Source organism: Pongo abelii, chromosome 4 (genome assembly GCF_028885655.2).
Source record: "Pongo abelii isolate AG06213 chromosome 4, NHGRI_mPonAbe1-v2.0_pri, whole genome shotgun sequence".
In the NCBI taxonomy this organism is placed as follows: Eukaryota; Metazoa; Chordata; class Mammalia; order Primates; family Hominidae; genus Pongo; species Pongo abelii.
Genome location: NC_071989.2, coordinates 151,129,234 through 151,138,966, shown reverse-complemented (window position 1 = coordinate 151,138,966; position 9,733 = coordinate 151,129,234). Strand labels below are relative to the sequence as shown.

Genomic DNA, 9,733 nt, shown 5'->3' with positions numbered 1-9,733 from the left:
CGCTCGAACCTGCTAGCGATGACTTAATCCCCGCTGGGCCAATCAGCGCACCCTCCCCTGCCCGAGCCTCAGGCCGCCCGGGGACGCCCGGCCCTTCCGCGGTCTTGATCCAATCAAAGGGGCCTGGAGGCAGGGTCTGCGGCTGGGGGCGTGGCCCTCGCCAACGCCTAGGTCCGCAGCGCAAACTCCGCCTCCTCTTGCCCTCCCAGCGTTGCAGACCCCGAAACCTGGGGGTGAGCGTTGCTGTGCACCCGCCCCCGCTACGTTGCCCGCCTACTCCAGCCGGAATCCGAGCCGCGCATGGCGAGTCTGCTTGTCCTGGGGGACGAAGAGCCTCGATGTGCCAAGCATGAAAAACCTGGGATCTAGGGCTGCAGTTCACCACCGCCTGCCCTGCACTGCGGGGCAAGCGATTTTACACTCAAAATACAGCCCCCTGCTCCGGGAGAATCCCGAGCGACCAAACGCTCCTCTTCCAGTCAGGCAGAAAAAAAAATGTTATTTGCATCTTAAAATTACCAGCTCTTGCCTGCAGTCTTCCCGCCCCCTACGGTCCGTCCCCCTCACGGCCACTCCTGCTCAGAACCCGCCCACGGCTCCCCTCAGCCGAAGAAGCTCGCATCATTACTAGAATTTCAGCCGCCTGTTATTTTCCTGCTCTGCATCTAGCACAATTTTACATAATAAGATGACAGTCTACTGCCTATCATCCTTCACTACACGGTAAGCCCCACGAGGGCAAGTGCCCCTGCAATTTTCTTGTCCGCTGTTGCATCCTGGCACCTAGCACAGTGGCTGGCATTTAATAACAGATATTGAGCACTTACTATGTGCTATGTGTGCTACGGTGATTGATAAATGTTTGTAGAATAAATGAATGGATCCTTTCCCAGAGCCATCTCCACCTCCCACGCCCAGTGCTTGCCCTGTAGTCCCTCTGTTCGACCGCAGGACTCAATTCTGGCATCTCACTCGTTGCACTTGTCAGGCTGGGTCCCACAGGGTGTCTAGTGCTGAATTGTTAACTCCTGGAGGATAGGGACTGTCCTTGAATAAATTATCTCTATGTCTAGGAACCAACAGCCCACCTTCAGCTACGTGGGGGCTTCATGTTTGTTTGGGTTGGTTTGTTTTTTAAATAGGTCTGCTATGTGCAGGCACTAGCCTAGATGGTAAGAATACAAAGATGAATAACAGAATGAATTTAGCTGCTGATGGAATGAGGTGAGATGGAAGCAAACAAGCGATAACCATGCCTTGTGATAGAAGGCCTGGGTGCTTGGGAACATGGATTTTTCACTCAGGAGGGGTCAGAGGTGTCCCATCTATATTAAGAAAGCAATTGATGTATTAAATTCATAAATGGAGCATGGCGGCTCACACCTGTAATCCATAGCTTTTGGAGGCCAGGTGAGAGGATTGCTTGGGGTCAAGAGTTCAAGACCATCTTGGGCAATATAGCGAGACCCCCACATCTCTACAAAAAAATTGTAAAATAAATAAGTAAATGTATAAATAAATGAATGTGATCTGTTTGATAGGTGTATCTACAAATTTAGACTTGATAGCAAGTCCAGACAGCTATCTGATAGATAATTACAACCCAAAAATAATTGTTCTTCACTTGCCAAAGATGAGAAAGATCTAGAATGGAAACCCTATGAAAGTAAATCTGTTTAATGCTTTATCTTGAGCACCTAAAGGTAGGTGTTCTGGTTATCTATTAATACAGAATAAATGATACCAAAAGTTAATGGTTTAAGACAACAGCAATCATTTTATTTTCTCTCACAATCTCTGTAGGTTAGGAATTTAGGGAAGCCAAAGGCTTGAGGTCTCTCATGTGATTGCAGTTGGATGGTGATAGGAGCTGGAGGAGTGGATGGTTAGCTGGGCATCTCCCACTTTTAAGGTAGACTCAGGGCTTCTCCATATGGCCTTTCTCTGTGGCCCAGTTTAGGCTTCCTCACAGTATGGCAGCCTTAAGGCTCCAGTGTGAACATATACAGCTCACAAGGGGAAAGGTGTATCACCCTTTATGACCTAGCCTTGTGAGGTGAGAGGCCTGCAGGACTTGTTTTCCAATCACAACCCCACTGATCAAACCAGGATTCATTCCAAATGGGATCAGTGAAGCAGCCAGCAGAAACCAGCAGGCAAGTAAAAAAGACACTTTTAGTTGCCCTCACTGCTCATTAGCATAGAGACACTCCCGCCATTGCCATGACAGTTTACAAATGCCATTGCAACAGGCCATGGCAATGGCCTGGAAGTTACCTTATATGGTTCTGGAAACTCCCTGCCCCCTTTCCAGAAAGTTCTAAATAACCCACCTCTTAATTAGCATATAATTAAAGGTAGGTATAGGTACAGTTGCCAACAGCCCTGTACACTGCCCATCCTGAGCACACTCCCTATGGGATAGCCCTGTTCCACAAGGAGCAGCACTGATTCAATGAAAGTTGCTTTCTCTTACCACTGGCTTGCCCTTGAATTCTTTTCTGGGCAAAGCCAAGAAGCCTCCTGGGCTAAGCTGCAATTTTGGGTCTTGCCTGCCCTGAATCACTTGGAAGCCACATACTTCTACAACTTTCATTGGCTACAAGCAACTCATAAGCCCACCCAGATTCAAAGGGAAGGAGATTAGACTGTACCTCTTGATGGGGGAATGACAAGAATGGGAGACATTATCGTAGCTATTTCTGAAAAACATAATCTGCCACAGTGGGGCCAGCATAAATGGTAACATTCAATACATGCTAAATGAATGAAATAAAATGTGATCCACAATTATTTGTTTTATCCCATTGAGGAATAGTAGGCAAATGTGTGTAAAATAATATATATGTATTAATAATAACAACAATAATATATCAGCTATCATTTGTTAAGCTCTCAGTTTATGCCAGGCACTATGGTAAATTATTTACATGCATTTATAGCTGGTGTAGTGGCACATGCCTTTAATCCCAGCTACTCAGGAAGCTGAGACACAAGAATTGCTTGAGCCCAGGAGGCAGAGTTTGCAGTGAGCTGAGGTCATGCCACTGCACTCCAGCCTGAGTGACGGAGCGAGACTCTGTCTCAAAAAACAAACAAAAAAATTATTTACATGCATATAATCCCTACAGGGTGATACTGGTACTATGATAGTTCTCATATTTTCAGATAAGAAATTGAGGCCCAGAGTTGTAACTTGAACCAGCTTACCCAGATAATATTAATAATTCTATGTGGCACAAACATATAACTTAATATGTCCATTCACAGACAAATATGTATATGTGAATAATGTGTAAATTTCTCATAAATTTAATCTGAAATTTCCACAAAAGACCTCCCACACTTTCAGCAGTATTACTAGAAAGAGAGAATCAGAATGCAGCAGTACAGGCTGGGTGTGGTGGCCCAAGCCTGTAATCCCAGCACTTTGGGAGGCCGAGGCAGGCAGATTACTTGAGGTCAGGAGTTCGAGACCAGCCTGCCCAACATGGTGAAACCCCGTCTCTACTAAAAGTAAAAAAAAAATTAGCCGGGCGTGGTGGTGAATGCCTGTAGTCCCAGCTACTCGGGAGGCTAAGACCGGAGAATCACTTGAACTTGGGAGGCAGAGGTTGCAGTGAGCTGAGATCGCACCACTGCACTTCAGCCTGGGTAACAGAGTGAGACTGTCTCAAAAAAAAAAGAAGAATGCAGAAGTACAGAAACTGGCGCATGGAGGGTGCAGTTGTCTTTCTCCTCCCAGAAAATCAGCTCATGAGGGTAGAGATTTTGTATTATTCAATGCAGCAACCCCAGCTTAGAACAGCAATTGGAACTTCAAAGGTGCTGAACATCAATGGGAGGGACACATGTTTAATAAGAAAGAAACAGGACTCATGTGACAACATCAGTTATGGCCATGCACATAAATAGAAGAGAACAGTTAAGCCGCAGAAATCACTTTCATATGAAATAGAGAAACAATTTAGGCAACATTTGGCCTAAATCCTTTGGATAAATGTCTGAATTCCTTAAAATTAGCAATTAGTTCAAACAGTTCTGCTTTCAGTATCAGTATATTTTAAATCTACATTATTTCTGGCCTCAATGGTCCAAATAACTTTACACCTGCCATGCAATTACCTCCCATTTGTAGAGACTTCACCACTGGCAAAGCACTCCCATTTACATTGTCTCTGAGCCCATATAATCAGAAGTGGGCATGAACCAGTCACACATTGGTTCCTGAACACCAGCTTGTGAACAGATCTGATCCATGATGAAGCATTCATGGGTCCTTATGTAACTGAGAAGTTCAGGGGTAGATCCAGCTTCAAGGCAGCCTCTGGGGATCTAGAAGATGATAACAGCACAGGTTTCTCTCTCCATCCCCAAGCTGACCTTTGTCTGTGGTGGCTTCAGTCTCAGTGACTCTCTCAGCTTCTCCAAATTACGCCCAGCAATATTAGCAGGAAGAGGGTTTTCTAAGAATTCCAATAGAAATGACAAGACTGGAGTCAAGGATAAAACAGCCCCACTCCAAAAACGTAAAGTACTGGGGTGAAGTTGTTCCACCAAAGGACAAGCACAGCGCATTTAACAGGGAAAACGGGGATCGCTGCTGCACAGGCAGAGGCAATAATGTATAGTACATTTGACCTGTCCCCAACTCCCTCACAATGAATGTGCCTCCTGCCACATTCTCATGGCCCCATAATTCTAGTTAGCACTTATTCATGCTTTTTAATGGTTGATACCATATTTTGCGCTGCACAATGACTTCTCCTGTTTATTATTACTAGATAAGATACCAGTTTTCCTATTTTAAAATAACAGCTTAAGGTTGATGTAAATGTTCTGTATCTCAGTTATGGTGGTGATTACACAGGCATTGCATTTGTCAAAACTCATGGGTGCGTTTTATTGTGTGTAAACCTCATTAAAGGTTGATTTTAAAAAATAATGATGATAGGCCCGGCGCGGTGGCTCATGCTTGTAATCCCAGCACTGTGGGAGGCCAAGGAGGGTGGATCATGAGGTCAAGAGATCGAGACTATCCTGGCTAACATGGTGAAAACCTGTCTCTACTAAAAATACAAAAAAATTAGCTGGGCGTAGTGGCACACGTCTGTAATCCCAGCTACTCGGAAGGCTGAGGCAGGAGAATCGCTTGAACCTGGGAGGCAGAGGTTGCAGTGAGCCAAGATCGCACCACTGCACTCCAGCCTGGGCGACAAAATGAGACTCTGTCTCAAAAATAATAATAATAATAAAATAATGATGATGGCAGTGATGCTGATATTTATTAAGCTTTTGCTGTGTAACAGGATCTGTGCTAAGCACTCTATTACATTTCCTTATTTAATGTTTACTACAATCCTGAGAATTAGATGCTGCTACCATCCCCATTTTACAGGTAAGGAAACTAAAGCTTAGAGAAGTAAGATGCCTAATGTAGTTACTGATAGAGCTAGGCTTAGAATTCAAATCTATCTGGCTTAAATAACTACATCCATATAAAAATCTATAGAAATACATTGTATATGTCTAAAACCATTGTTAAATTATAATAGCCTAACACCTAAAACTTGAATGAGATCACATATGAATGACAGAGGAGCGATCTCATTATGAGCTGTATGTGGTTTTCCAGGGCTTTTTTCTGGTATGTCCCAAATATGTCAATAATTACACAAGCCTCTAATTTGCTTTAGCTTTAAATCACAGGCCCTACAATTTATGTAGAAGCAGTTGATTGAAACAGACATAAAATCCTCAATTTCCTTAAAGACAAAAGAATAATCTATCCTCATAAAGCCACTGGCTCATAGTTCTTTAAGGGAGGTAGCAGCACCTATTTAACATTCTTTGGCTCAAGAAATTAGTGAAACTCATAACATTTGTTCTACACAAGTTTTACATGTTAGCAATACTTTTATTTTCAGTTTTCATGATTTATTTCATGCTTACCACTTTTCTACATAATATTCACTCTTTACCTTACTCATTTATTGAAAGTGCTTATATAACATTTACTGTATACCAGATATAGTTTTAAACACTTTAAAAATATTAACTCAATTAATACTTAGCAACCCTATTATTATCTTATCTCCCTTTATAGGGGAGGAAAGTGAAATGAATCACCTAAAATCATAAAACTAATGAGTGGCAGAGCTGAGATTCTCAAAAGGTAGTCTAGCTCCAGACTTAGGTTACGTTTCTAGCAGAACCCCAATGTGCCCAACTAAAGAATTTAATTTCTTAGGTTTTCACACAGCTGGTGGTGGCCATGTGCCACTTTTCTGACCACTGAGATACACTTGGAAGTGTGTTGGCTGGGGCTTTGGAAAGGTTTGTGTGTGTGTGTGTGTGTGTGTGTGTGTGTTTAAATAAAGAGACAACTGCTGACACACACCTTCTGCTTACTTCCTTTCCCTATTCTTTTTGCCTTGAATATGGATGCAATGCATGGAGCAGCAGCAGCCATCTTGCAGTCATGAAGATGAATACCACATGCTAAGGATGGCTGGATGGGAAAACAGAGGGAGCCAGGTAGCTTGGTGACACTCAAGAGCCACAACACCCATCTCCAGAGTACTCACCTCCCAACTACTCATCACATAAAGAGGGAAAAAGCAACCTATTTGTTTAAGCTACATTAATGGGGTTTCCTGTTACTCAAAGTCAAAACTACTCTAGTTGATATAATGCATTAATTATAAAACCTATTGTTTCACTTCCTCTTGGATTTTCAGCAGCTGCATTAATCCATGGTCTTTAGGTAGTTTTCAAATTAGAAAATCATAGTTTTAAGGATGATTTCTTAAACATTTAAAGATGATATCTGCATTTACAGGGCAGGAATATGTATTAAATGAGGAAAAGTATTTAAGAAAAAGGACAATCTATTGATAAAAATAAACTGTTCAAAAGCTGATATGAAACCAGAAAACTATCAAAGACAATTTCAACAGAGACCCAGAATTATCTGGGTCAATAAAAATAATTGGCCTATTCTTCTATAATTGTTGGTGCTAAAATGACCAAATAAATTAGTTCACTTCAGTAACCTAAACTCAAGCATTCCTATGTGCCTTGCTCTCTTTCTTGCCTCTGAGTCTTATACATGAGTATATGCTTTAAATGGACAACAGCATATTATAGATCCTGAGAAATCCTGTGTTAAGTAATCCTTGAGATTTTGCTTAACCAAGTATTTCTTGTAGTTCTTTGAGCACAGAATCCTGTTTTTCCCCCAAACATTACATCCTATGCATAGTGTTCTATAAAATGCATTCAGGAGGGCGTGGTGGCTCACGCCTGTAATCCCAGCACTTTGGGAGGCTGAGGCAGGTGGATTACTTGAGATCGGGAGTTCGAGATCAGCCTGGCTAAGACAGTGAAATCCCCTCTCTATTAAAAATACAAAATTAGCTGGGCGTTGTGGTGCACGCCTGTAATCCCAGCTACTCAGGAGGCTGAGGCAGGAGAATTGCTTGAACTTGGGAGGCGGAGGTTGCAATGAGCCGGAATCACACCACTGCACTCCAGCCTGTGTGACAGAGTGAGACTCTGTCTCCAAAAAAAAAAAAAAAAAAAAAAAATGCATTCAGGACATAAACACTAACATAGACTGCAGGAATAAGGACATATAAGATAAAGCGATAATTTCTATCTTCTGTCATTTTAGTTATTGCAAAATAGGAAGTCTGTCATGAAGCATTAGCAAACTTTCTAAAGCAAGTGGGAAACTATCACTTCCCAACTTCAAATCCTTATTGATGGATGGGCTTTTCATCCATGGGAATTCACATTTCTTTAGATGGCTCTGGTTTTGAGATGATGCTGTGGTTTTTAGTGAGTGTATGTGTTTGTTGAAGGTGGCTTAGTGCCAGTAAAGAGGGCAATATTTCAATAGATAAAGTATTCTGATCTTCTTTTCTTCTATGGAGAAAAGCCAGGATGAAAAATCAATGCTAAAATGGATTATCCTTCATCTAAACACAGGGTGAATGGGATACAATGTCTGTTAGGGGAGAGTGAATATTGGCAGATTTCTTTACTTCCCCGTTTTCCTTTGTATTTCTTTTCTGGAATTTCCCATCACTATATTTCTATTTTTGACTTAAAAAAGTTAGTAGCTGTTGGCTGGGCGCAGTGGCTCACGCCTGTAATCCCAACACTTTGGGAGGCTGAGGCAGGCAGATCACGAGGTCAGGAGATCGAGACCATCCTGGCTAACATGGTAAAACCCCGTCTCTACTAAAAATACAAAAAATTAGCCGGGCGTGGTGGCAGGCGCCTGTAGTCCCAGCTACTCGGGAGGCTGAGGCAGGAGAATGGCATGAACCCGGGAGGCTGAGGTTGCAGTGAGCCAAGATCACGCCACTGCACTCCAGCCTGGGCTACAGAGCGAGACTCCGTCTCAAAAAAAAAAAGCTACTAGCTGTTAAATTCTCAAACTAAAGCATTCTATCACTATAAAGACTAAACATTTTTAAAGATTGTTTTGCCTGAAAAGTAACAATGTGAACTACTCCTGTGCTTCCCAAAGCTGGTCTGATGATATAGGCCAGTCTAGAAAGTTTACTTTGATCCATAATGAAATGAGAAAAACAATGACCATGTAAAGTTTTTCATGAAGCTTAATATATTCCATTTGAAACAGTGCTTTTTGAGATTATGTTCTTCCTATAAATTTGGCATTAATATACTTTTTTGTATTAACATACTCCTTTTTTAAATAAAATGATGAGTGAAAATAGTAACTGTGTTTTTAAAAAATACCCATTGGGGCCGGGCACGGTGGCTTACGCCTGTAATCCCAGCACTTTGGGAAACTGAGGTGGGTGGATCACCTGAGGTCGGGAGTTCGAGACCAGACCCATCTCTACTAAAAATACAAAAAAATTAGCCAAGCGTGGTGGCAGGTGCCTGTAATTCCAGCTACTCTGGAAGCTGAGACAAGAAAATTGCTCGAACCCAGGAAGCAGAGGTTGCAGTGAGCCAAGATCGCACCATTGCACTCCAGCCTGGGTGACGGAGCAAGACTCCATCTCAAACAAAAAAACAAACAAACCCCACTGGCAAAATTAATATTTGGAAGTTTTATGTCCCTCCAACTTTGTTTGTTGTTTGTTTTGTTTTTTATTCAAAAGTTTAGAAACCTCTTCTTAAGCCCAAGGCATTCATGTGTCTAGTTTGCTGTGTTCCCTGTGACTTGCAGAGTGCCTAGCAATAGTAAGCAACCAATAGAGTTGGTCAGCAAACTTTTTCTATAACAAACTTTTAGTCTTTCTAGGCCATACAGTCTTGGTTGCACCTACTCAACTCTGCTATTGAGGCAGAAAACCAGCCAAAAACAGTGCATAAAAGAATGAGTGTGGTATCTATATTCCAACAAAATTTATAGACACTGAAATTTGGATTTCATATAATTTTTATGTCACAAAATAGTCTTTTTTTCCCACCATTTTAAAATGTGATAACCATTCTTAGTTCATGGACCATACAAAAACAGATGGTAGGCTGGAATTGGCCTGTAGGCTGTAGTTTGCCCACCATTGGGCCAAATGAAAGAAAAGAGTGACTAAGTACAGAGTAAGACCAGAAATCCAGAAATTTCAAATGCGTAGGTACCAACTCTTCTTGGCACTGAGTGCCCATGACCTCAGGAAAGTCAATTTAAGATACCAGCATAGCCTAGTTTTCCAGCTATAAATTAGGGAAAGCAATTCAAATCTATTTC

At 42.0% G+C, this 9,733-nt stretch overlaps 1 long non-coding RNA gene across 1 annotated transcript in view; it reads left to right on the top strand.

The window, feature by feature from the left end:
* The first annotated feature begins 6,321 nt into the window (after positions 1–6,321).
* The window catches only part of LOC129059557 (uncharacterized), a 35,574-nt gene continuing 32,162 nt past the window's right edge, over positions 6,322–9,733 (top strand). Inside the window, exon 1 of the long non-coding RNA XR_008525525.2 lies at positions 6,322–6,537. This is a non-coding gene — a long non-coding RNA (uncharacterized LOC129059557). The remainder of the gene's footprint in view (positions 6,538–9,733) is intronic.